Here is a 27,486-nt window from a genome sequence, read left to right as displayed (position 1 = left end):
GGCATATGGTAATGGTTGACACATTGCCCAGCCGTACAAATTATTTACATCGAAATACATTAAATATGACGACGGTTGCGATGGATCGTGCGATTGCGTGTATTTGTTGTTGGCTTGTGCGCGTCTGTTGGAACATTGACTCAAACCACCACGTATACCACGTTCGATAAATAGGACCATGTCGATATCGGTAAGAAGTTCGAAATTGATACGTGTATGCTTCAGCATGGCATCCCACGTAAAACCAGGCAAAGTATAATAGTGCGCGGGGTCGAGTCCATAACTTGCGATGCAACTATTGCGAAAATTTTCAAAAATATCGGCTAACAGCAAGACATCCGTCTTCAGATACAAATCACTATACTCGCCGAGCGTTTCAATGGAGAACCGCTTCCACACGTTGACAGCGCGTGCATAGTCGTTTTCGAATACTGTATCGCCAGTTAAGGAACTGTAAAATGAATTGCGTGATGGTAAACATGATTGGTCCAACTTTTCAATACAGTCAATGTACTCGTATGGAAACACCCCTTTTCGCGTCAATAAATCAAAATCTTCCGCAGATAATTTTTGAAACTCGGACCGTGTAATTTCAAGTTTATCTTTACTAAGAAAAGATACCAATTTCTCGAGACTTGTATTTAAAAATTTAAATGAATCGATGAATTGCAATTTTATGCGCTTGCGCGAGTTTGATTCTTCATTCGCGTTTTCAACGTATTTTGTAAATGAAATGTACTTCTCTTTTGTTAACGGCAATACAGTGACATCACCCTCAAATGCTGTGGCTATCTCCTTGATAATAAAATGTGAATCATAACCGGATAAATTGTGAAAGACTATAGGGATGGCAAATGCGTCTTTATAATTTAGATTGTGATTTGAATGTGCAGGACCTCTGTACCGACCGGTTAAGTGGCAATGATCGCGTACTCGCATATCATCTCGCGTAAACGGTGTTTCGCAAATATGGCAGTGTGTTGCCGTATTAAAATTTCGTAATTGTTCAGCTGATAAATTTTCCATGGGTACATCGGTCGATAAGATGGACTTTACACGATGTGACAAATCTTGAAGTTGTCCCACAAACCATGATACGCAATCAGGATTGCGACGACATTGAAACGTAGATAACGAGTCGTCGTACGAGCACCGCACATAATATCCCACGCTAAATACTCGATGATGCTGGTACGTGTATCTTGACGCTTCTCGATCAGTATCCGTTTTCTCCAGGATGCATTCCAGATCGGCATACACGATAAACGGAACACGCTCTTTCCTGTTGTAGTTGCTGAAACTGAGCCACTTACTGCAATCATCATTTGGCAATATGATTGCGCAATCGTTCATCTTCTCACAATCCATGGTGTGAGCTTCCAGCTTCTCATTCGAACTAAAGTAGTGTAAGCATCTGCAATAGGAGGCATAATTTTTATCTAACATAAAATATTTAAAAGATTTATTATATACATACCAATCACAAAAGTATTTCCTGCCATTATGTTTACTCAATTGTGTGCATACGAGGCGAGATAAGTTCTTAATCCATGTGGAATGTCCCGCGTCGTTTGCTCCTTCTAAATACAACAAATTGACATGTCTTTCCATCTTCTTATCAGTGACTCGTATTGGTAACACCTCCTTATTCTCAATGGTATAGACATTGATGGAAATGTTGTTGATATGTTAAAACTTTTTAATTTGGTTCAATGTCATTGGAAATTCAATATCCTGGATATTCAACACTGTTGTATAATGAGGATATGACGATGCGAGAGATACGTGACTTTCGGCTGGATACAGAGCAGCCACCACCGACCACGCAAAACATGCATTGTCCGTCGAGCATACATTGATTACTGCTTTCTTTAGTCGTACCTCTCGCGGTAATTGTATGGCACATCTTGCATGCATTGGCATATATTTATTTACATTAACAATTAAATTCAGTATACGCGACAGCGCCCACCCACTATCGCGTTCCTGAAACTCGTCTAAGGATGCTAGAATGGGTTCGATGACACGTAAATCATACCATTCGCGTAGGTCAGACAAGCGAAAAAGTTCACAATTTTTCGTGTTAACACTTTTGTTTGCACATTTGTAACCAGCAACAAATTCACCGTTAAGTATAGTATTTATTTTTACACTATCATGTTTCAGCACAATGTTTCGCACATGATCGACTACAATATCCCTCGCATCTTCGAGAAAATTGCGAGGTTCTATGTGGTTAGAATTTATCACTGCACCGGTCAATATACGGTTAACGAAAGCCGTATCAATTTCATGCCATCTAAGTCTTGCACTATGTCCAGTACCCGCATGTACAAATTGATTGCGTGTCGAATCTTTTAGACATTCTAATCTAGCGATACGAGCAATCAATGATTGTTTTTCACCGATTGAGAGTCGCAGTCTCTTGATTCGGCTTTGTTCCTCTAACGAATCGAGATAGTCGCCAAATTGATGTTCCCATAAATTGTATTCTTCCATCGACCTTAATTGAGCGGCTTGCTCGTACAGCTCCTGCTCTTGATGATCCATACTGCCGTCTTTTGTGTTAATATGTATAGTGATGCATACGATATATTACAAAAAATCACTGTTCCCGATGATGCTTTCGGTGATGCTCGCGATATATTACAGAAATCTGTGTCCGCGAATGCGCTGTTATAGGTTTTGCAGAGGTTGTGTTTTTTGCGCGTGTTCATCCACAAATGTATTGTATACGTTTTTTGCACATGTTCAGTGTAATCTAAAACACCTTGCAAAAAAGTTGCGCTTTTCGCAGAAGAACATGTAACATAAAATAGTAAGAAGGGGGAACAACGTGTACGTAAAATGGTTGGGGCTCAATAACTCGCACAATTCGTGGATCCACAAAAGTAATGTTTTGTAACATAATTATTCATTGCTTTAATAAATATATCATATTTTTAAATCATCAAAACATGGTATCTAATTTCTTTCCCATGGTAAGGGTCTTCATATATATATGTTACAGAATTCTTTGCCTGTGAATGCAATGTATACGTTTGCAGAAGTTGCGTTTTTGCACGTGTTCAGTGTAATCTAAAACGTCTTGCAAAAAAAAAAAAAAACGTTGCGCTCTTCGCAAAAGAAGAACATGCGACATAAAATAAGAATATGAATAGCGTGTACGTAAAATGATTAGGACTCCAATAGCTCGCACAATTCGTGTGTAATGTTATACGCTTTGCAGAAGTTGCATGTTTAGACATGTTCAAGGTAATCTAAAAGACAATTTTTGCAAAAAGTTGCACTTTTCACAGAAGAAGAACACGTGATATACAAAATTCCTCCTTCCCCACAAATGATCTATGTCGCGAAGGATATTATTTGTTTGCATCATCTTGCGAATGTAATGTTATACGCTTTGCAGAAGTTGCATGTTTAGACGTGTTCAAGGTAATCTAAAAGACATTTTTGCAAAAGTTGCACTTTTCGCAGAAGAAGAACATGTGATATAAAAAATTCCTCCCCCCACTACGCGCCACCCGCTTCCCTGATACATATAATGCAACGTTGCATTTAAGTGCTGCACAATATTCACACTCGTTTGATAGTATCGTCGTGAAACATTATCTATTGAATTCTACGTTCAAATTTTTTCTGAAAAAATGAATTATTGCATTCCTTGCGATACAGCATGCACAAGTAATGAGTAAGTATTATTATCACCATTTTTCTTATCCATTTTTTTCTTATCGTCATTACTTATTGTCATTACTTACCTTTTATTCTTTATTTACTTTTCTACATGTAACAGTAGCAAGAAACAGCATTCAACGCCTCATATACTGGGAAGGAGGTTTGCCCTCACATCCACAGCATACAAGTATTTGGATATTGCAATCGGTGTAGGACCTGTATCCGCCGTGGAAATTATACTTGGCGATACTCGAGGAAATAAATTGTTGCTGTCTTACTCAACATGGATGGTGTTTATTCAGAAACGCGAGGACATCAAACAACATGTGCTATCAGCTCCTTCTCCAACATCGTTATCAATTTGTGATTTGGTGCTTACGGTTGTTGCAATGCATGATATGAACATTGTACAAGTGAAATTGCATGATGCTTGCATGTATATGAAACCGACAACTCTATTGTTTTTATTCGAACTGGAACAGTGCATCGAGCATGCATATTCGTGGCTATGCCAAAGTGCGCACTATGTTGGTGAGAAATACCAAGAATTTACAAATATTTTGAAACGCAATAGTATTATGCGTAAACGTGATGCAGACAAAATCCTTCGTGAATATTACGATAAAAATTCGCCTGTAGATTGCGAGCTGTTGGCATATGCGCTGGATAACATTTTATATGATGCTATTAATAATTGAAAATAAAAACTGTATCTAATTTTTGTCGAATAAAATTTCGAAATAGTCAAAAGACGTCTAATTTCTTTCCCCACCTCCTCTTTATCGACCTCTGATAATTACCTTTGATTATTACCACTTCTTTTTACCAGATGCATCTCTTTTATCCCCCCTTCCCTTTTTATCGATACCAGGCAATTACCCTCTTTCATTTTCTAACCTCTGCTAATTACCAGCCGTTAATGTCAATTATCGATCGTTGATGCTAATTACCGACCATAAATACTAATTACCAACCATAGATACTAATTACCGACCGTGGATACCAATTATCGACTGTCGGTAATAGTTACCGACCTCCCACTCCGACTGCCCCCCCGGGCCCCCCACTCCGACGCACAGGCCCCCTCCCCCACCCCCCTCACCCTCATTTCCCCCCTCCCCCGCACCCCCCTCGGAGCCCCCTGTCCAGAACTCCCCTTACTCACCTACTAACGGGCAACCTCACTCCTCGACTTCCGGCCAGCGACGGGAGGAGGTAAACTCGAAAGCAATCAGGCCGATAACGTCGAAAATTACCGAGTCGCCGGTATCCGAACACTTTTTTTTTTTTTTTTTTTTTTTTTTTTTTTTGTCGTGGGGAAAATCTTCGAAAGACTCCCTCCCACCTCCTTGGGGAGAGGTGGGAGGGGTGTGTGGGATTCCCCGCGCCCGTACAACGACAGGCGCGGGACCTACCCACTAAAAACCCCACGGTGACCCTTCGGCACGCTTTGGGAGGATACCGGGAATCGCTCGAAGCATTCTTCCGGTATCCTCCCCGTGCCCGCGCTTTCGCGCCCATCCCCCGGGGGGACAATCGGTCCCCCCAGGGTATCCGAACACTGAAAAATTCTACAGTGCCACAAATTCTAGTTTCCGCACCCGAATTGACTAACGCTGCCATTTTTATGATCGACACGGGCGCAGAACTAAATCTTATAAAAGAGAACGCATTAAAAAAGGAGGTCACCATTGATCCGACGGAAATAATTAAATTGTGTGGCATTACAGAGGGTCATGTTAAAACCCTGGGAACAACGTTAATCAAAATCAATTCCTGCCCCGTAAAGTTTTGTGTGGTTCACGAGGATTTCCCAATACCTACTAGTGGAATTTTGGGATCAATCTTTTTAAAGAAGGGCGCAGAAATATCCTACGCGAAAGGCTCAATTCAATGGAAGGGAACAGAAATCCCATTTCACAATGTAAAACAAATAGTAATTCCCGCTCGCACGGTAGCATGCATCGAAGCAGGGACCACCGGGCCCGCCGTGGGTTTTATACGCAAATAAGAAATTATGAGCGGAGTGCTAATTTGTGATTCACTCGTCCAAAATCGCGACGGGTACGTTTATGTTAAATGCGCGAATACAACTAACGAATCTGTTACTTTTCCGATGCCATTTTTGGAGATAGAATAGGTAGAATCAATTCAGAGTAATAAGGATGTGCCACGTGAATGTAATAAGCCCGAATCCGTTTCGGCAATCGTCGTTGAACACTGTAAGCCCGGATCCGCTCCGGCAAGTCTTAATAATTCTAGTAAGCCCGAATCCGTTTCGGCAATCGTCGTTGAACACTGTAAGTCCGGATCCGCTCCGGCGAGTCTTAATAACTCTAGTAAGCCCGAATCCGTTTCGGCAATCGTCGTTGAACACTGTAAGCCCGGATCCGCTCCGGCAAGTCTTAATAATTCTAATAAGCCCGAATCCGTTTTGGCATTTTTCGATAAAGAGTCAGAATCACAAGTGCACTTTAGCTCCGTTTCTTCGTCTGATATCATTTCTAAAACCGGTTCTACTATGTCAAACTCTCCGTCGTCGAGTCATAAAGAAGTACTGAATATAATTTCCCCAAGTCACTCGAACGCGGAGGAAAGGTATTATCCCTGTAAACCCGAATCTGTTTCGGTATGGCATAACGAAAATAACGAGTTCGAATCACAAACATCTACCATTTCTAAACATCGCCTGCCATATGACGGCAGGGCAACGGGCATAAATCCTTTTAATCACTTGAACGAGCAGAAAAGAATTTGCAAATACGCGAACGTCTTATTAATCCACATACGATCTGATATCAAGGAAAATTATATTCAGCGACTATACCATAAGCGTAGGGACAAAAAGAACGCCCGAGTTACTCAAGTCTTCCCCCACCACAAAGGGCCTAGGTATAAAATGAGGCTCGTGCCTTGGGATAGTCAGTTTCTCGCGAACAATCGAACAATGTATATTCGGGTAGCAATCGTAAATGTTATTCTTGGTCACGCATTGGCCATCATCGGCTATCATTGTGGGGAGCGAACGTTGAATGTTACCACCTTCTCTGCCATCGACGAACCAGACTATAACTCTGAGGAAATCGAACCAACGACCGAAGTACGGGATATTCAGCTGCTTCAATTGGCAGATTTTAAAGAGACATCGGTTGAGCAATGTAACATCGAAATTGACAGGACGATCTTCTACTGCGGGATGCATTCACATGTGTCAGTAGTAAACAACGGCAGGCAGCAATACATATCCACGATATCCAAGGAAACCTGCAGGACTCTGCATGACACGGGGTCAATATTCATTAATGCCGCTGTACAGGTCACCGGCGTGATGCCAAACTCTACAACGACAAGGAGCCTTACCCTGGCCGGAATAGTGAATTCGGAGGGTACCTGTTCGGGAACTACATACAGCGATCCATACGGAACGTGGACAAGTGTAGTGGTACAAGCAGTAGCTAGGATCTCATTAAAAAATTATGTGGCCCCGGTAAAATTAAGTACGAACGAGGTAATTTTACATTCGGGACAACGTTGCAAACTACAGCTCGGGCATTGATTGGATTCGGAAGACGGTTTCAGCTATTGGGACAGCGCACCAGTAGACTCCTGTAATTTTAACGGATATGATGTTTTATACGACGGAAAAGCCACCCGTATCACACCTCCGGGGGATAAGGGACCCGTAGTGTACACCGTCGCCTCGGAAGATGCTATGTTCGCGTTGACGGAGACAAGCCGTACCACTATCTGTGGTTATACTCTAGCGAAAACGGAACATCCTAAGTTATTCATCCTGGAAATCGCGAAGTCCGGAAGGTTCAAGGAAAAGGCACGGATTCCGGTTAGCAATTTGGACATATTCACGTATGTTAACTCTAAATTCGTCTATGTGGAAAAGCATATGAAAGTACAGATTAAGCAGTTGTACCAGGATTTGGTGAAACAACGTTGCCTCGTGGAACAGCGTGTGCTGCAAAACGCGCTCGCACTAATACATAGTGCGCCGGAAGAAGTAGCGATCGCAATAGCCCGCGCACCCGGTTAAATGGTAATTCCATCGGGGGAAGCTATACATTTAGTAAAATGTATTCCAGTAAACTGCCAAGCTTGAAAAACAGAGGAATGTTATAACGAACTTCTTGTAACTTATAATAATGCATCTTATTTTCTCTTACCACGCACACACATCCTTTCCAGAACAGGAACACGCGAAACCTGCTACGAACTAATGCCCACTTTGTATAAGCTTCAGGGGACATGGTATAGGCTGTCTCCGAGGTTGGTGGAAAGTTTACCACCGCAACCCTTAGCTCCGCTGACGAAATCGACATGGAAGTACGTCGATCCCAAGAGTCTCGCTAATGGCGGGATTTACTCGCACGAAGACCTGGAAAAGCTGAAAGAACACATCATGTTCCCCATCGAAAAGGGGGCGATAGTCAGCTCCTTGGCACAGGGGGCCACGGGTCGGCAATATACACCAGGCGCCATTTCCATGTTCAACCTCATCGACGAAGAATCATTGGAGAAGATAGCCAAATCAGTCGGGACCAAGATGTGGTAAGGGTTCATTTCCTTCGGTTCATTTAGCGCGGGGGTGATTGGAATTTATATTATAGTTCGACTTGTGAAAGGAGCCCTGAGCACGATCGTCAATGGCTTCGCATTACACGCAACGTACGGTTGAGGCCCACATCTTTTGGGCGCAATATGGGGCTCATTGACTACTGCTCTTCTCTTCCATGGTCAAAATCGAGAACCAGCAAACACAAGGAATTTGGCCATCGCACCACTGAACGAAGCCACACCACAAACTGATGCGGTGAGTCAAACTTCATGTTCGAATAACGCGGAACGCGTTGCCTCATATTCAGCACGGCGGCAGTCGTATGATTCTTCAGACAGTTAAAAGACTTTATTGCGAAAGAAATTTTTCCCGCGGGAAAATTTCTTTACCGCCAGGAGGGGAGGTGTTACGTCACTCGCACGACGTTTGATCTAGCATGTTTCCTATTACTATATTCTATACTTTGTTAATTAAAATTAATATATTATTGTTCAATTCAATATATTCTCTTTTATTATAAATAATATAACGAATTTATATTAATGTTGTAGGATTCTCATTTATATTCAGTATTGCGAATTAATATATTAATATTCTCTTTTATTATAAATAATATTCAGTATTGCGAATTAATATTAAAGTATTCTCTTTTATTATAAATAATATTCAGTATTGCGAATTAGTATTATAAGTATCCTCTATTATTATAAATAATTGCGAATTAACATTGTAGCGTTCTCCACTATTATAAATAATTGCGACTTAACATTGTAGCGTTCTCTTTTATTATAACTAATATTCAGTATTATATATTTATACCAATATTTTAGAATGGAGCAAATGTGTACAACGGGTGTCCCAATTGAATTTGTACAATGTTCAATAAATGTTTGTTCATAATGAATGTTACTTAACTAAGCTGGTCCCTGATTGGGACTACAATTCTCCTACTCTTAATTAATAATAAAAATCCTCGCGTTCCTTCATTCTTAGTTAACAATTTAAACTCTCACATACGTCCATTCTTATTTAACAATTCAAATTCACGCGTACCTCCATTCTTTAATTATGCATAAAATATTGGTATAAATATATAATACTGAATATTATTTATAATAATAGAGAACGCTACAATGTTAAGTCGCAATTACTTATAATAGTAGAGAACGCTACAATGTTAATTCGCAATTATTTATAATAATAGAGAATACTTATAATACTAATTCGCAATACTGAATATTATTTATAATAAAAGAGAATACTTTAATATTAATTCGCAATACTGAATATAATTTATAATAAAAGAGAATATTAATATATTAATTCGCAATACCGAATATAAATCAGAATCCTACAACATAAATATAAATTCGTTATATTATTTATAATAAAAGAGAACATATTGAACTGAACAATAATAAATTAATTTTAATTAACAAAGTATAGAATATAGTAATAGGAAACATGCTAGATCAAATGTCGTGCGAGCGACGTAACAAGGGCAAATCCCAGACCTACCACAGACCTAATTTGCGTTATCCTCTAAAATATTAATCGAGACCAGGATTAATCGACTGTTCCAGTATGGTACCACACTACCACGTGTTCCAAACCTGAAAAAGCCCAGGATCTGGCCAACAAGTATGCGAAAAATGCGATAGTCTGAGCCAGATGAGGACAAATCCCAGACCAAACCCAGTCCTAACCGGCGATATCCTCTAAGATATTGACCGAAACCAGGTTTAATTGAGTGTTTCAATGTGGTACCACATTAGTACGTGATCCAAAAGAGAAAAATCCCTCGATCTGGTCGACATGTTTGTTAAAAGTACGAAAGTATGAGCCAGATGAGGGCAAATTCCAGACCTAACCCAGACCTAACCGGTGTTATCCTCTAAAATATTGATCGAGGCCAGGTTTAATTGACTCTTCCTGTGTGCTACCACATTACTACGTGATCCAAACCAGTAAAAACCCAAGATCAGCTCAACAAGTATGTGAAATATGCGAAAGTATAAGCCTGATGAGGGCAAATCCCGGACCTAGCCCAGACAAAACTTGCGTTATCCTCTAAAATATTAATCGAGACCAGGATTAATCGACTGTTACATTGTGGTACCACATTACTACGTGATCTAAACCAGAAATAGCCCAGGATCTGGCCAACACGTATGCGAACAATGCGAAAGTATGAGACTGATATGGGCAAATCCCAGACCTACCCCAGACCTAACTTGCGTTATCCTCTCAAATATTAATCGAGGCCAGGCTTTATTGACTGTCCCTGTGCGGCACCACATAACTACGTGATCCGAACCAGGAAAACCCCAGAATCTAGCCAACAAGTATGCAAAAAAGCGCAAAAGTATGAGCCAGATGCGTGTATAACCCAGACTTAACCCAGACCAATCCGGTGTTATCCTCTGAAATATTGATCGAAACCAGGTTTAATTGACTGTTTCAGTGTGGTACCACATTACTATGTGATCCAATCCTGAAAAAGCCCAGGATCTGGCCAACAAGTATGCGAAAAATGTGAAAGTATGAGCCAGATGCGGGTATAACCCAGACCAAACCCAGACCAATCCGGTCTTATCCTCTAAAATATTGATCGAAACCAGGATTAGTCGACTGTTTCAGTGTGGTACCACATTACTATGTGATCCAAACCAGAAAAAGCCCAGGATCAGACTAACAAGCTTGCGAAAAATGTGAAAGTATGAGCCAGATGGGGGCAAATCCCAGACATAACCCAGACCTAACCGGCGTTATCCTCTAAAATATTGACCGAAACTAGATTTAATCGTCTGTTTCGATGTGCTACCACATTTCTACGTGATCCAATCCAGAAAAAGCCCAGGATTTGGCCAACAAGTATGCGAAGAATGCGATAGTCTGAGCCAGATCAGAGCAAATCCCAGACCTAACCCAGACCTAATAATCGTTATCCTCTAATATATAAATCGAGGCCAGGTTTTATTGACTGTCCCTGTGCGGTACCACATAACTACGAGATCCAAACCAGGAAAAACCCAGGATCTGGCCAACAAGTATGCAAAAACACGCAAAAATGTGTGCCAGATGCGGGCATAACCCAGACCTAACCCAGACCAAACCGGTGTTATCCTCTAAAATATTGATCGAAAGCAGGTTAGTATGTGAGAAAGGGGAGTTCTGGTCAGGGGGCTCCGAGGGGGGTGCGGGGGAGTGGGTAATGAGAGGGAGGGGGGAGATGAGGGCAAGGGGAGGTGGGGGAGGGGGCCTGCGCGTCGGAGTGGGGGAACCGGTTTGGCCCGTCGGGGGGGGGGCGACAGTCGGAGTGGCGGGTCGGTAACTATTACCGACAGTCGATAATTGGATTATACGGTCTGTAATTAGTATCTATGGTTGGTAATTAGTGTCTATGGTCGGTAATTAGTATCAACGATCGATAATTGACATTAACGGCTGGTAATTAGCAGAGGTTAGGAAATGAAAGTGGGTAATTCCCTGGTATCGATAAAAAGGGAAGGGGAGATAAATTAGATGCATCTGGTAAAAAGAAGTGGTAATTATCAAAGGTAATTATCAGAGGTCGATAAAGAGGAGGTGGGGCAAGAAATTAGAAGCCTTTTGACTATTTCGAAAAAGTAATATATTTAATTTTTATCACAATTCAGTGCAAGTATAAATTGGGTAATTTTATTCCACAAAAATTAGATACAGTTTTTATTTTTAATTATTAATAGCATCATATAAAATGTTATCCAGCGCATATGCCAACAGCTCGCAATCTACAAGCGAATTTTTGTCGTAATATTCACGAAAGATTTTGTCTGCATCACGTTTACGCATAATACTATTGCGTTTTAAAATATTTGTAAATTCTTGGTATTTCTCACCAACATAGTGCGTATTTTGGCATAGCCACGAATATGCATGCTCGATACACTGTTCCAGTTCGAATAATAATAATAGAGTTGTCGGTTTCATATACATGCAAGCATCATGCAATTTCACTTGTACAATGTTCATATCACGCATTGCAACAACCGTAAGCACCAAATCACAAATTGATAACGATGTTGGAGAAGGAGCTGATAGCACATGTTGTTTGATATCCTCGCGTTTCTGAATAAACACCATCCATGTTGAGTAAGACAGCAACAATTTATTTCCTCGAGTATCGCCAAGTATAATTTCCACGGCGGATACAGGTCCTACACCGATTGCAATATCCAAATACTTGTATGCTGTGGATGTGAGGGCAAACCTCCTTCCCAGTATATGAGGCGTTGAATGCTGTTTCTTGCTACTGTTACATGTAGAAAAGTAAATAAAGAATAAAAGGTAAGTAATGACAATAAGTAATGACGATAAGAAAAAAATGGATAAGAAAAATGGTGATAATAATACTTACTCATTACTTGTGCATGCTGTATCGCAAGGAATGCAATAATTCATTTTTTCAGAAAAAATTTGAACGTAGAATTCAATAGATAATGTTTCACGACGATACTATCAAACGAGTGTGAATATTGTGCAGCACTTAAATGCAACGTTGCATTATATGTATCAGGGAAGCGGGTGGCGCGTAGTGGGGGGAGGAATTTTTTATATCACATGTTCTTCTTCTGCGAAAAGTGCAACTTTTGCAAAAATGTCTTTTAGATTACCTTGAACACGTCTAAACATGCAACTTCTGCAAAGCGTATAACATTACATTCGCAAGATGATGCAAACAAATAATATTCTTCGCGACATAGATCATTTGTGGGGAAGGAGGAATTTTGTATATCACGTGTTCTTCTTCTGTGAAAAGTGCAACTTTTTGCAAAAATTGTCTTTTAGATTACCTTGAACATGTCTAAACATGCAACTTCTGCAAAGCGTATAACATTACGTTCGCAGAATGATGCAACCAAATAATATTCTTCGCGACATAGATCATTTTTTTTACGTTCACACTATACCCAATAATTTTTATGGAATCCACGAATTGTGCGAGCTATTGGGTCCTAATCATTTTACGTACACGCTATTCATATTCTTATTTTATGTCGCATGTTCTTCTTCTGCGAAAAGCGCAACGTTTTTTTGCAAGACGTTTTAGATTACACTGAACATGTGCAAAACGTATACAACACATTTGTGGACGAACACGCGCAAAAAACACAACCTCTGCAAAACCTATAACAGTGCATTCGCGGACACAGATTTCTGTAATATATCGCGAGCATCACCGAAAGCATCATCGGGAACAGTGATTTTTTGTAATACATCGTATGCATCACTATACATATTAACACAAAAGACGGCAGTATGGATCATCAAGAGCAGGAGCTGTACGAGCAAGCCGCTCAATTAAGGTCGATGGAAGAATACAATTTATGGGAACATCAATTTGGCGACTATCTCGATTCGTTAGAGGAACAAAGCCGAATCAAGAGACTGCGACTCTCAATCGGTGAAAAACAATCATTGATTGCTCGTATCGCTAGATTAGAAAGTCTAAAAGATTCGACACGCAATCAATTTGTACATGCGGGTACTGGACATAGTGCAAGACTTAGATGGCATGAAATTGATACGGCTTTCGTTAACCGTATATTGACCGGTGCAGTGATAAATTCTAACCACATAGAACCTCGCAATTTTCTCGAAGATGCGAGGGATATTGTAGTCGATCATGTGCGAAACATTGTGCTGAAACATGATAGTGTAAAAATAAATACTATACTTAACGGTGAATTTGTTGCTGGTTACAAATGTGCAAACAAAAGTGTTAACACGAAAAATTGTGAACTTTTTCGCTTGTCTGACCTACGCGAATGGTATGATTTACGTGTCATCGAACCCATTCTAGCATCCTTAGACGAGTTTCAGGAACGCGATAGTGGGTGGGCGCTGTCGCGTATACTGAATTTAATTGTTAATGTAAATAAATATATGCCAATGCATGCAAGATGTGCCATACAATTACCGCGAGAGGTACGACTAAAGAAAGCAGTAATCAATGTATGCTCGACGGACAATGCATGTTTTGCGTGGTCGGTGGTGGCTGCTCTGTATCCAGCCGAAAGTCACGTATCTCTCGCATCGTCATATCCTCATTATACAACAGTGTTGAATATCCAGGATATTGAATTTCCAATGACATTGAACCAAATTAAAAAGTTTTAACATATCAACAACATTTCCATCAATGTCTATACCATTGAGAATAAGGAGGTGTTACCAATACGAGTCACTGATAAGAAGATGGAAAGACATGTCAATTTGTTGTATTTAGAAGGAGCAAACGACGCGGGACATTCCACATGGATTAAGAACTTATCTCGCCTCGTATGCACACAATTGAGTAAACATAATGGCAGGAAATACTTTTGTGATTGGTATGTATATAATAAATCTTTTAAATATTTTATGTTAGATAAAAATTATGCCTCCTATTGCAGATGCTTACACTACTTTAGTTCGAATGAGAAGCTGGAAGCTCACACCATGGATTGTGAGAAGATGAACGATTGCGCAATCATATTGCCAAATGATGATTGCAGTAAGTGGCTCAGCTTCAGCAACTACAACAGGAAAGAGCGTGTTCCGTTTATCGTGTATGCCGATCTGGAATGCATCCTGGAGAAAACGGATACTGATCGAGAAGCGTCAAGATACACGTACCAGCATCATCGAGTATTTAGCGTGGGATATTATGTGCGGTGCTCGTACGACGACTCGTTATCTACGTTTCAATGTCGTCGCAATCCTGATTGCGTATCATGGTTTGTGGGACAACTTCAAGATTTGTCACATCGTGTAAAGTCCATCTTATCGACCAATGTACCCATGGAAAATTTATCAGCTGAACAATTACGAAATTTTAATACGGCAACACACTGCCATATTTGCGAAACACCGTTTACGCGAGATGATATGCGGGTACGCGATCATTGCCACTTAACCGGTCGGTACAGAGGTCCTGCACATTCAAATCACAATCTAAATTATAAAGACGCATTTGTCATCCCTATAGTCTTTCACAATTTATCCGGTTATGATTCACATTTTATTATCAAGGAGATAGCCACAGCATTTGAGGGTGATGTCACAGTATTGCCGATAACAAAAGAGAAGTACATTTCATTTACAAAATACGTTGAAAACACGAATGAAGAATCAAACTCGCGCAAGCGCATAAAATTGCAATTCATCGATTCATTTAAATTTTTAAATACAAGTCTCGAGAAATTGGTATCTTTTCTTAGTAAAGATAAACTTGAAATTACACGGTCCGAGTTTCAAAAATTATCTGCGGAAGATTTTGATTTATTGACGCGAAAAGGGGTGTTTCCATACGAGTACATTGACTGTGTTGAAAAGTTGGACCAATCATATTTACCATCACGCAATTCATTTTACAGTTCCTTAACTGGCGATACAGTATCCGAAAACGACTACGTACACACTGTCAACGTGTGGAAGCGGTTCTCCATTGAAACGCTCGGCGAGTATTGCGATTTGTATCTGAAGACGGATGTCTTGCTGTTGGCCGATATTTTTGAAAATTTTCGCAATAGTTACATCGCAAGTTATGGACAATCTGCAGCAATGTATTCGTCACGGCCTTCGCGTAACTGAAGTTCACCGCGTATTACAGTTTTCCCAATCCCCATGGCTTCGCGATTACATCGAACTAAATACAAAGTTCAGAACTCTTGCTACAAACGATTTTGAGAAAAATTTATATAAGTTAATGAATAATGCAGTGTTTGGCAAAACCATGGAGAATGTGCGCAATCATGTAGATGTCAAATTAGTAAGGAAATGGGGAGGGAGATACGGTGCAGAAGCACTGATCGCTAAGCCAAATTTCCACAGTCGCAGCATATTTTCGAAAAACCTAGTTGCGATCGAACTGCATAAATTGTTCGTAAAATTTAACAAACCAATCTATGTGGGCATGTGCATACTAGATATATCTAAGATTTGTTTGTATGAATTCCATCACGATTACATGTTACCCACACATACGAATAAATGTAAAATTATGTACACCGATACAGACAGTCTAATCTACCACATCGAGTGCGACGATATTTATGAACTTATGATACGCGATATTACCCGCTTTGACACGAGCGATTATCCCACAGATAATCGATATGGTATTCCGCTTGCTAATAAGAAGGTACCAGGTTTAATGAAAGATGAAAATAATGGTGCGATTATGAAGGAATTTGTTGGATTGAGAGCGAAAATGTATGCCATACAAGTCGATGGTAAGAAAGATACGAAAAAGGTGAAAGGTGTCAAGAGTAATGTTGTAGCGCGAACTATAACATTTGATGATTATGTGCAATGTTTGATGGGTGAGGTTGAAAAGATTTGTCACCAATCGTGTATAAGATCCATGTTACATGAAGTGTACACGGTATCAGAAACAAAAATTGCTTTGAGTCCATACGATGACAAACGATATATTGTACCATATTCAACCAAGACGCTGCCATGGGGGAATTATAAAATACCGCTTTAGACATACCAGTATACATATGTTTGTAACACCATAAAAGATCCAAGAATGCAAAGTTTGCAGAATGCTGTGGGAGAAGCCATAAAAGATCCAAGAACGCAAGGTTTGTAGAATGCTGTGGGAGAAGCTGAAGGCATACAATTCTACTAATGTTGGCAGATACGAGCGAGTACCACTCCCATTCCTAAGAAGACCAAGTCCTCCCCCACCCGAGTAATGCACTATATAAAGAGTTGTACGACCAGTCCATACCATTTATAGCCGAAAGTGATTTCATAAATTTTTTTACATAAAAAATAAAAAAAATTTGTTTAACAATGGTTGCAGACAAGTGGGTCGAAGGTATGTAAAGCAGAAATATTTGTTATCACATTAGTTTATATCATATTTTAACAATCTCAATTACAAAATATAATATTCTAATATGAACATTCTCGCCCCCACACAGCAAGAGTTAGCGCAGATGGGACTCGTCCATATGCGGAAGTTGTCTTACTTTCAGTAAGATACAATGTTATTAATAAGAGACACTGCTTATGGGGAGGCAAGCGCTATAGGCAGAGGCGGGAGCCATGCCGAATTTGCAAGGAATGCCTAGACGCACTGCCAAGTTATGAAAGTATGGAATATGACAAAGAGCCGACCCATATTTTGGCAATGTCATCGATGTTTGATAGCCGTTACAATATATTATATTGTGGTAAATGCGGTACACAAATATATAAATTGTATGGGGTGCGTTGCAGCAATTCAAAAAATCCCACTCTACAAAATTTCGAGGCAAGCAGTAATAATTTGCGACGACTTATATTAATAATTTTTTATATTTTTTCATTCATTTTTTCATTATATATTTTTATTTATATTTTTACGTAATTTTTACATTTCTTATTCATTTTTCAATATATATATATATTTTTTATTTATATTTTTATGTAATTTTTATATTTTTTATTCATTTCATTATATATTTTTTATTCATATTTCTATTTCTATTTTTTATGTATGTAATTATAGTATGTAATAAAACAATTTATATATACATGGTATCTCTACACATCTCCCTCACCCCAATTTGTTATTAATTTTACATTAGGAAAAGTTCACAGTAAAAAACAAAAAAAAAAAAAAAAATATTATTATTTCTGATATTTCAACCACTCGCTGTATAATTTAAATACATTTTTGTAAAACACAAGTCTTTTCATGGTTGTTGGATTACAATGTATTAGCACAATCGAGATTTTTCAAACACTTGATATCTTCGTAATCGGCATCAATGGTTTTAGATTTATTCTAAAGTTCATAATTTTATAAAAAGATACATTTATATCCAATATTTCAACCATCACTAATAAGTACATGTTTTTCAGAAGCTTGCAAAAAACATTAAAAGATTTTTAGACATATTCTGAAAGTTCATAATTTTATAAAAATTGCTAGGAAGGAGGAGAATGGGGAAATTAGATGTATTTTTTAAATGACATAAATTGATTCAAAAAGATACATTTATTTCCAATATTTTAACCACCAATTGCATAATTTAAATACATTTTGCAAATCAAAAAAGGTACTGTTACGAGCCAGGGCCGTGCAGCGCGCGTGGCCTGCGAGTGCGAGAGAGAGTATGGAATATGGTATCAATTTGTTAGTTAGGTGCACGGACGAACCCAATGCGAAATTGGGGAGCCGCTAGGATAATTGATAACGAGGTCGAACCTGATGCGAAATCAGGGAGCCTCTGGGATGGAGTCACGTACGGACGAACCTGGTGCGAAACCAGGGAGCCGTAGGAGGGTGAAACGTCGTGAACGAACCCGATGCGAAATCGGGGAGTCACTAGGATTGTTGATAACGACGCAGACGAACCCAATGCGAAATCGGGGAGCTGCTAGGAGGTTGGAAGAAACGCAGACAAACTCGATGCGTAATCGAGGAGCTGCTGGGAGGTTGGATAAATCACAGACGAACCTGATGCGAAATCAGGGAGCTGTAGGATGCGGACGAACCTGATGCGTGATCAGGGAGCCGCTAGGATGGTAATAGATTGCGTGGACGAACTCGATGCGTAATCGAGGAGCCACTAGGTTGTAAGAGGTTGTATTTGGATATGGGGATGTGTTAATTGAACTCGTAACTGTGAATTATTAAATATAATATAACCCGAGCGGTAAGGTTATATTATTATGGGAACGTTTAACTAATAATAATCGCTTTATATAATTGTGGGTTAAAGAAGTTGGGTAACTCTGATTTGATAATAAAAGTAGATATATTCTTAAATCAACAAATAAAATACAATTGTTTCGTGTATCTTGTGTCGCGATCAAAGAATGAGTATATTTACCTAAAAAGATCTTGCGCGGTGTTGACGCACTGACGATGCGGGGGTATGTCAGTTGAAAGTAATGGCCGTAATAGAATTTATGCCGGTTCACGGATTCTATATGGTATAATATTGATACGACAGGGAACTGTAGCCCGATCTCACAAATACAACTGACTAACAAAAATCGTATACGCGTAACGAGAGTCGTGGAGTTGACACTAAGCGTGACGGTACGATTATGATCCCCCGAGTAATGAAATCACGGGGTTTATATACCAAAAAATCTGTGTGGGGCGGATTCAAAAGTACGTTAGAAATAACCGTGTGCACTATTCTCCGAATTGTATTAATTAACGAGCTGCTCCATTCTCCGAATTGTATTAATTAACGGGCTGCTGCATCGCGACGGAAGTGACCCCCATTTCAAAGGTTAGATAAGTAGCAGGGCGATTTCATAATGCACGCAAGTGGCAAGAAAAATTTGAGGAACGAAACGTTCGACATACGTAACAGTACATTTATTTTTTATATTTGGACCACCAATTGTATAATTTAAATACATTTTGCATAGCGCATGTCTTTTTATGGTTACCACATCGCCATGTGTTTGCACAATCAAGATTTTTTAAGCATTCAATATCACCATAATCAGCATCGATGTTCTCAGCATTAATATGTTCAGCCACCATGTTGGTTAACCAATCACGCTTTTGAAGCCCTTTTACATAGACGATTGGGTTTGACTCATCTACTATTGCCGATGTAATAAGCATTTTGCTCATGCTGTAGGGTATAAAACCGTCGTCCCACGACAGTCCGTGATGATTCTTCGTCACCCAAGTAGCTCGTGATTTATCGGGCGCAGATAATAAACACCATGGATATGGACTTTGGAAGATATAATGCGCTAGAGTGCTTCCTTTTTTCAGCACTGCCACTTCCTTTACAACAAACTCTGTGTCGCTAACGAATCCTTGTATGTCGACAAATGTTGGTACCATCATGAAAATATCTTTGAAACTATGCTGCAATGCGGCGTGTCCGCCTGTTATATATATACAGGGTGTCCCGTAAATAGTGTAAGAACCGGAAATGGGGGGTAGCTGAGACGATTCTGAACAACAATTTCCTTTGCGAAAATGCCGGATGGGGCTTCGTTTTTGAATTATTAACGAAAAACACTGACCAATCACGGCGCGCGCCTGCCGCGCGCTCAGGGCCGTCCGAACTCAGAGAGCCACCGTGTCGAGTAGGTAGCAAGATGTGCATCAGAGATACGTCGAGGAACGAATACAAATAATTAAAAATACTACCACTGCAACTGTTACCTCTGCGGATTGGATAAATCAGCCAGCTAAATCCAATTTATTAATTATTTGTATTCGCTGTTTCCAAGGAAGAAGGAATAAAATGTGGGAAGATGTTCTCGGAATTTTTAGGAAATTAATTAAAAACTGTACTGGAAAAGCAGACTGGATTTGTGCGTACCGAAACATTCTTCGCATGCAAGGGGTTAATAGTGTAGGATAAAATCAGCGCACACACTCGCTCCGCATTCCCCAATTGCTCGCAACGCTCTGTCTTTTCCACGGTCACTCTCTCCTACTCTCATACTCTCTCACATACACACACACACACACGCGCGCCTTAAGACAAAACCTGCACGCATTCTGCATTCGTCTTCGTAACCGGGCAAAATCGATAAAACCGGGCAATCGATTAGTTTGCTTTCCCGGTCCGAACAGCTGACTCCAGTCATTCACCTCACGCATTTACATACCAACGCACTCACATTCTCACTCCACAATAGAGAATTAATTGAAATTCGCCTTACCCATTTACTTGCAAGTTGCAATAGGGCCGGCGAAGAATTAATTTCCTAAAAATTCCGAGAGCATCTTCCCACATTTTATTCCTTCTTCCTTGGAAACAGCGAATACAAATAATTAATAAATTGGATTTAGCTGGCTGATTTATCCAATCCGCAGAGGTAACAGTTGCAGTGGTAGTATTTTTAATTATTTGTATTTGTTCCTCGACGTATCTCCGATGCACATCTTGCTACCTACTCGACACGGTGGCTCTCTGAGTTCGGACGGCCCTGAGCGCGCGGCAGGCGCGCGCCGTGATTGGTCAGTGTTTTTCGTTAATAATTCAAAAACGAAGCCCCATCCGGCATTTTCGCAAAGGAAATTGTTGTTCAGAATCGTCTCAGCTACCCCCCATTTCCGGTTCTTACACTATTTACGGGACACCCTGTATATATTACAAACATTGCTGATGTCACAGTTTATGTAATCTTGCGCACAACGTTGGACAGGGGACAGTATTCGACAACACGATCATGTAAAATAAGACAATAGGCGGTAGTATTTGCTGGCACGTTTTCTTTACAATCAAATTCTATTCGCACATCTATGGTAGCGCTCTTGATTGATTCGTTCTGTCTCGAACAATCGATGACTACAAACGGTCCATACAACGAAAAGTTCTCCCTGTTGCAAAGCGTTTCGTAACAGTCGTATCCATAATAAGCTTTACGAAAACGTGCATACATATCAAAAAGAATAGCATAGCTGTTTTTATCAAAATCAAGATTCAAGTCATCATATGGATAAAAGTCAGAGTTTAGATACAGTTTCACATTGGTCAAGTTACATTCATCGAAATTGCTTGCATCTTTAGACATGTTGTTCTTCCGACCAGTCTGCAGCGCAAAAATGACGTATCGCGGCTTCTCCAGCTGAGTTGCAGTTTTAACAGCCCACGAATGTTTTGTTGTACTTTGCAATAATGGGTACTCGTACAGGTCCCACGAACGAAAACTCATGCTTAGGTATTGTCCGCTTTCCAAAATCCGCAACATCGATATAATTCGATCTCCGGCTCCAGCGCGGAATTTGCAATGATGCAGTTGTTATCATTGCGAGCGCGTATAAGGATGAGTTCATGTCGAGCGTTGACTACTATACGCTTGTAATCTTCGCAAAACCCCAATAGCATATTGAACGGTACACAAAAGTTAAAGTAACCTGTCGGTATGTTTGATTGTGCGGCCCATCCAGCATTCCGTAAAATTAATGATTTGTCATATGTTGAGGACACAAATGTTTTGATGGTACTTGTTATCCCAACATTTCTGTTACGATCGATCTCCACACCATTGAGTTCATATCGAATTTCATCAAACATAAACGCAACACAATTATTTCCGAGGAATGCATCGAACTCATTGTTTGGCTTCTTTACTATGAATCTTCCTTCAACGTATAGAAAGCTCTCACATGGTAGCGTGTATAAATCCTGCTGTTGTATAGGTATTCGTATCTCATCGTTGTATCCAAACGTTGTGTTGGCGTATGGGTTGTACGTGTGAGTCTCAATCTTGACAATGCGATCATCAAAGATCGGTTCGCTTCCAATGTTTAAGATATTAGCCATTTCGTACAACAAAACCCAACGATTTCAGAAATTCAACATTCGATGCAGTAAGTTTTGTGGGTGATCGAATTGTCCTCTCGCCTGATGGTTTTAGACAGTCAATATTCGATACAGTGTGGTGTGCAAGCGATTGAATTGTCTTCTCTTTATTTTCATGCGTCGTCTGTTTCACTTGCTTCCCTTCGTTCAGCACAAGCATCTCCTACTACAGTCGTTGTCTCCGCACATGCAATCGATCGGTGATCTGTTCCCCTCGAAAATCGAGCAATTGATCGTCTTGATTCACAACGCGAATCGTCAAATCCGAAATGCTTCGTGCAGTAATCGGAAGGTAAATGATCTGTGTTGGTCTTTCCGATATCTTATATCCTGGTGGAACGGTAGGCGAAAACTCATGTATCGTGTGCGCACACTTGTTATTGCTGTAAGCGCCAGCTGTCACGTTGCATTCAATGCGAATGATATTTACATTCATTATATTGATTGATGTATCCGATTCGTGCCATTTTCGTGGTTGTAGCACGCGATTCGTTGAAAACCCCAGTAACGAGCCAATAGTATTGGGTTTGGTAAAATTTATGCTATAATTACACATGATTTCGCTCTTCATCGTATTGTTGTTAGCTCTAAGCATCAAGGGCGGGTTCCCTTCATTATCCCATGAAAGCGATCGTTGCAAATACATGTGAATGTCGTCCAGCTCATAAGATCCCTCGGGAATTTATTTGGGCAGCTCATAAGATTGCCCTCGGGTTATCGCCAAATTGATGTTCCCATAAATTGTATTCTTCCATCGACCTTAATTGAGCGGCTTGCTCGTACAGCTCCTGCTCTTGATGATCCATACTGCCGTCTTTTGTGTTAATATGTATAGTGATGCATACGATATATTACAAAAAATCACTGTTCCCGATGATGCTTTCGGTGATGCTCGCGATATATTACAGAAATCTGTGTCCGCGAATGCGCTGTTATAGGTTTTGCAGAGGTTGTGTTTTTTGCGCGTGTTCATCCACAAATGTATTGTATACGTTTTTTGCACATGTTCAGTGTAATCTAAAACACCTTGCAAAAAAGTTGCGCTTTTCGCAGAAGAACATGTAACATAAAATAGTAAGAAGGGGGAACAACGTGTACGTAAAATGGTTGGGGCTCAATAACTCGCACAATTCGTGGATCCACAAAAGTAATGTTTTGTAACATAATTATTCATTGCTTTAATAAATATATCATATTTTTAAATCATCAAAACATGGTATCTAATTTCTTTCCCATGGTAAGGGTCTTCATATATATATGTTACAGAATTCTTTGCCTGTGAATGCAATGTATACGTTTGCAGAAGTTGCGTTTTTGCACGTGTTCAGTGTAATCTAAAACGTCTTGCAAAAAAAAAAAAAAACGTTGCGCTCTTCGCAAAAGAAGAACATGCGACATAAAATAAGAATATGAATAGCGTGTACGTAAAATGATTAGGACTCCAATAGCTCGCACAATTCGTGTGTAATGTTATACGCTTTGCAGAAGTTGCATGTTTAGACATGTTCAAGGTAATCTAAAAGACAATTTTTGCAAAAAGTTGCACTTTTCACAGAAGAAGAACACGTGATATACAAAATTCCTCCTTCCCCACAAATGATCTATGTCGCGAAGGATATTATTTGTTTGCATCATCTTGCGAATGTAATGTTATACGCTTTGCAGAAGTTGCATGTTTAGACGTGTTCAAGGTAATCTAAAAGACATTTTTGCAAAAGTTGCACTTTTCGCAGAAGAAGAACATGTGATATAAAAAATTCCTCCCCCCACTACGCGCCACCCGCTTCCCTGATACATATAATGCAACGTTGCATTTAAGTGCTGCACAATATTCACACTCGTTTGATAGTATCGTCGTGAAACATTATCTATTGAATTCTACGTTCAAATTTTTTCTGAAAAAATGAATTATTGCATTCCTTGCGATACAGCATGCACAAGTAATGAGTAAGTATTATTATCACCATTTTTCTTATCCATTTTTTTCTTATCGTCATTACTTATTGTCATTACTTACCTTTTATTCTTTATTTACTTTTCTACATGTAACAGTAGCAAGAAACAGCATTCAACGCCTCATATACTGGGAAGGAGGTTTGCCCTCACATCCACAGCATACAAGTATTTGGATATTGCAATCGGTGTAGGACCTGTATCCGCCGTGGAAATTATACTTGGCGATACTCGAGGAAATAAATTGTTGCTGTCTTACTCAACATGGATGGTGTTTATTCAGAAACGCGAGGACATCAAACAACATGTGCTATCAGCTCCTTCTCCAACATCGTTATCAATTTGTGATTTGGTGCTTACGGTTGTTGCAATGCATGATATGAACATTGTACAAGTGAAATTGCATGATGCTTGCATGTATATGAAACCGACAACTCTATTGTTTTTATTCGAACTGGAACAGTGCATCGAGCATGCATATTCGTGGCTATGCCAAAGTGCGCACTATGTTGGTGAGAAATACCAAGAATTTACAAATATTTTGAAACGCAATAGTATTATGCGTAAACGTGATGCAGACAAAATCCTTCGTGAATATTACGATAAAAATTCGCCTGTAGATTGCGAGCTGTTGGCATATGCGCTGGATAACATTTTATATGATGCTATTAATAATTGAAAATAAAAACTGTATCTAATTTTTGTCGAATAAAATTTCGAAATAGTCAAAAGACGTCTAATTTCTTTCCCCACCTCCTCTTTATCGACCTCTGATAATTACCTTTGATTATTACCACTTCTTTTTACCAGATGCATCTCTTTTATCCCCCCTTCCCTTTTTATCGATACCAGGCAATTACCCTCTTTCATTTTCTAACCTCTGCTAATTACCAGCCGTTAATGTCAATTATCGATCGTTGATGCTAATTACCGACCATAAATACTAATTACCAACCATAGATACTAATTACCGACCGTGGATACCAATTATCGACTGTCGGTAATAGTTACCGACCTCCCACTCCGACTGCCCCCCGGGCCCCCCACTCCGACGCACAGGCCCCCTCCCCCACCCCCCTCACCCTCATTTCCCCCCTCCCCCGCACCCCCCTCGGAGCCCCCTGTCCAGAACTCCCCTTACTCACCTACTAACGGGCAACCTCACTCCTCGACTTCCGGCCAGCGACGGGAGGAGGTAAACTCGAAAGCAATCAGGCCGATAACGTCGAAAATTACCGAGTCGCCGGTATCCGAACACTTTTTTTTTTTTTTTTTTTTTTTTTTTTTTTGTCGTGGGGAAAATCTTCGAAAGACTCCCTCCCACCTCCTTGGGGAGAGGTGGGAGGGGTGTGTGGGATTCCCCGCGCCCGTACAACGACAGGCGCGGGACCTACCCACTAAAAACCCCACGGTGACCCTTCGGCACGCTTTGGGAGGATACCGGGAATCGCTCGAAGCATTCTTCCGGTATCCTCCCCGTGCCCGCGCTTTCGCGCCCATCCCCCGGGGGGACAATCGGTCCCCCCAGGGTATCCGAACACTGAAAAATTCTACAGTGCCACAAATTCTAGTTTCCGCACCCGAATTGACTAACGCTGCCATTTTTATGATCGACACGGGCGCAGAACTAAATCTTATAAAAGAGAACGCATTAAAAAAGGAGGTCACCATTGATCCGACGGAAATAATTAAATTGTGTGGCATTACAGAGGGTCATGTTAAAACCCTGGGAACAACGTTAATCAAAATCAATTCCTGCCCCGTAAAGTTTTGTGTGGTTCACGAGGATTTCCCAATACCTACTAGTGGAATTTTGGGATCAATCTTTTTAAAGAAGGGCGCAGAAATATCCTACGCGAAAGGCTCAATTCAATGGAAGGGAACAGAAATCCCATTTCACAATGTAAAACAAATAGTAATTCCCGCTCGCACGGTAGCATGCATCGAAGCAGGGACCACCGGGCCCGCCGTGGGTTTTATACGCAAATAAGAAATTATGAGCGGAGTGCTAATTTGTGATTCACTCGTCCAAAATCGCGACGGGTACGTTTATGTTAAATGCGCGAATACAACTAACGAATCTGTTACTTTTCCGATGCCATTTTTGGAGATAGAATAGGTAGAATCAATTCAGAGTAATAAGGATGTGCCACGTGAATGTAATAAGCCCGAATCCGTTTCGGCAATCGTCGTTGAACACTGTAAGCCCGGATCCGCTCCGGCAAGTCTTAATAATTCTAGTAAGCCCGAATCCGTTTCGGCAATCGTCGTTGAACACTGTAAGTCCGGATCCGCTCCGGCGAGTCTTAATAACTCTAGTAAGCCCGAATCCGTTTCGGCAATCGTCGTTGAACACTGTAAGCCCGGATCCGCTCCGGCAAGTCTTAATAATTCTAATAAGCCCGAATCCGTTTTGGCATTTTTCGATAAAGAGTCAGAATCACAAGTGCACTTTAGCTCCGTTTCTTCGTCTGATATCATTTCTAAAACCGGTTCTACTATGTCAAACTCTCCGTCGTCGAGTCATAAAGAAGTACTGAATATAATTTCCCCAAGTCACTCGAACGCGGAGGAAAGGTATTATCCCTGTAAACCCGAATCTGTTTCGGTATGGCATAACGAAAATAACGAGTTCGAATCACAAACATCTACCATTTCTAAACATCGCCTGCCATATGACGGCAGGGCAACGGGCATAAATCCTTTTAATCACTTGAACGAGCAGAAAAGAATTTGCAAATACGCGAACGTCTTATTAATCCACATACGATCTGATATCAAGGAAAATTATATTCAGCGACTATACCATAAGCGTAGGGACAAAAAGAACGCCCGAGTTACTCAAGTCTTCCCCCACCACAAAGGGCCTAGGTATAAAATGAGGCTCGTGCCTTGGGATAGTCAGTTTCTCGCGAACAATCGAACAATGTATATTCGGGTAGCAATCGTAAATGTTATTCTTGGTCA

The sequence above is a fragment of the Colletes latitarsis genome, unplaced genomic scaffold (genome assembly GCF_051014445.1).
Source record: "Colletes latitarsis isolate SP2378_abdomen unplaced genomic scaffold, iyColLati1 scaffold0002, whole genome shotgun sequence".
NCBI lineage: Eukaryota > Metazoa > Arthropoda > Insecta > Hymenoptera > Colletidae > Colletes > Colletes latitarsis.
Note: the sequence above shows the minus strand (reverse complement) of the source record.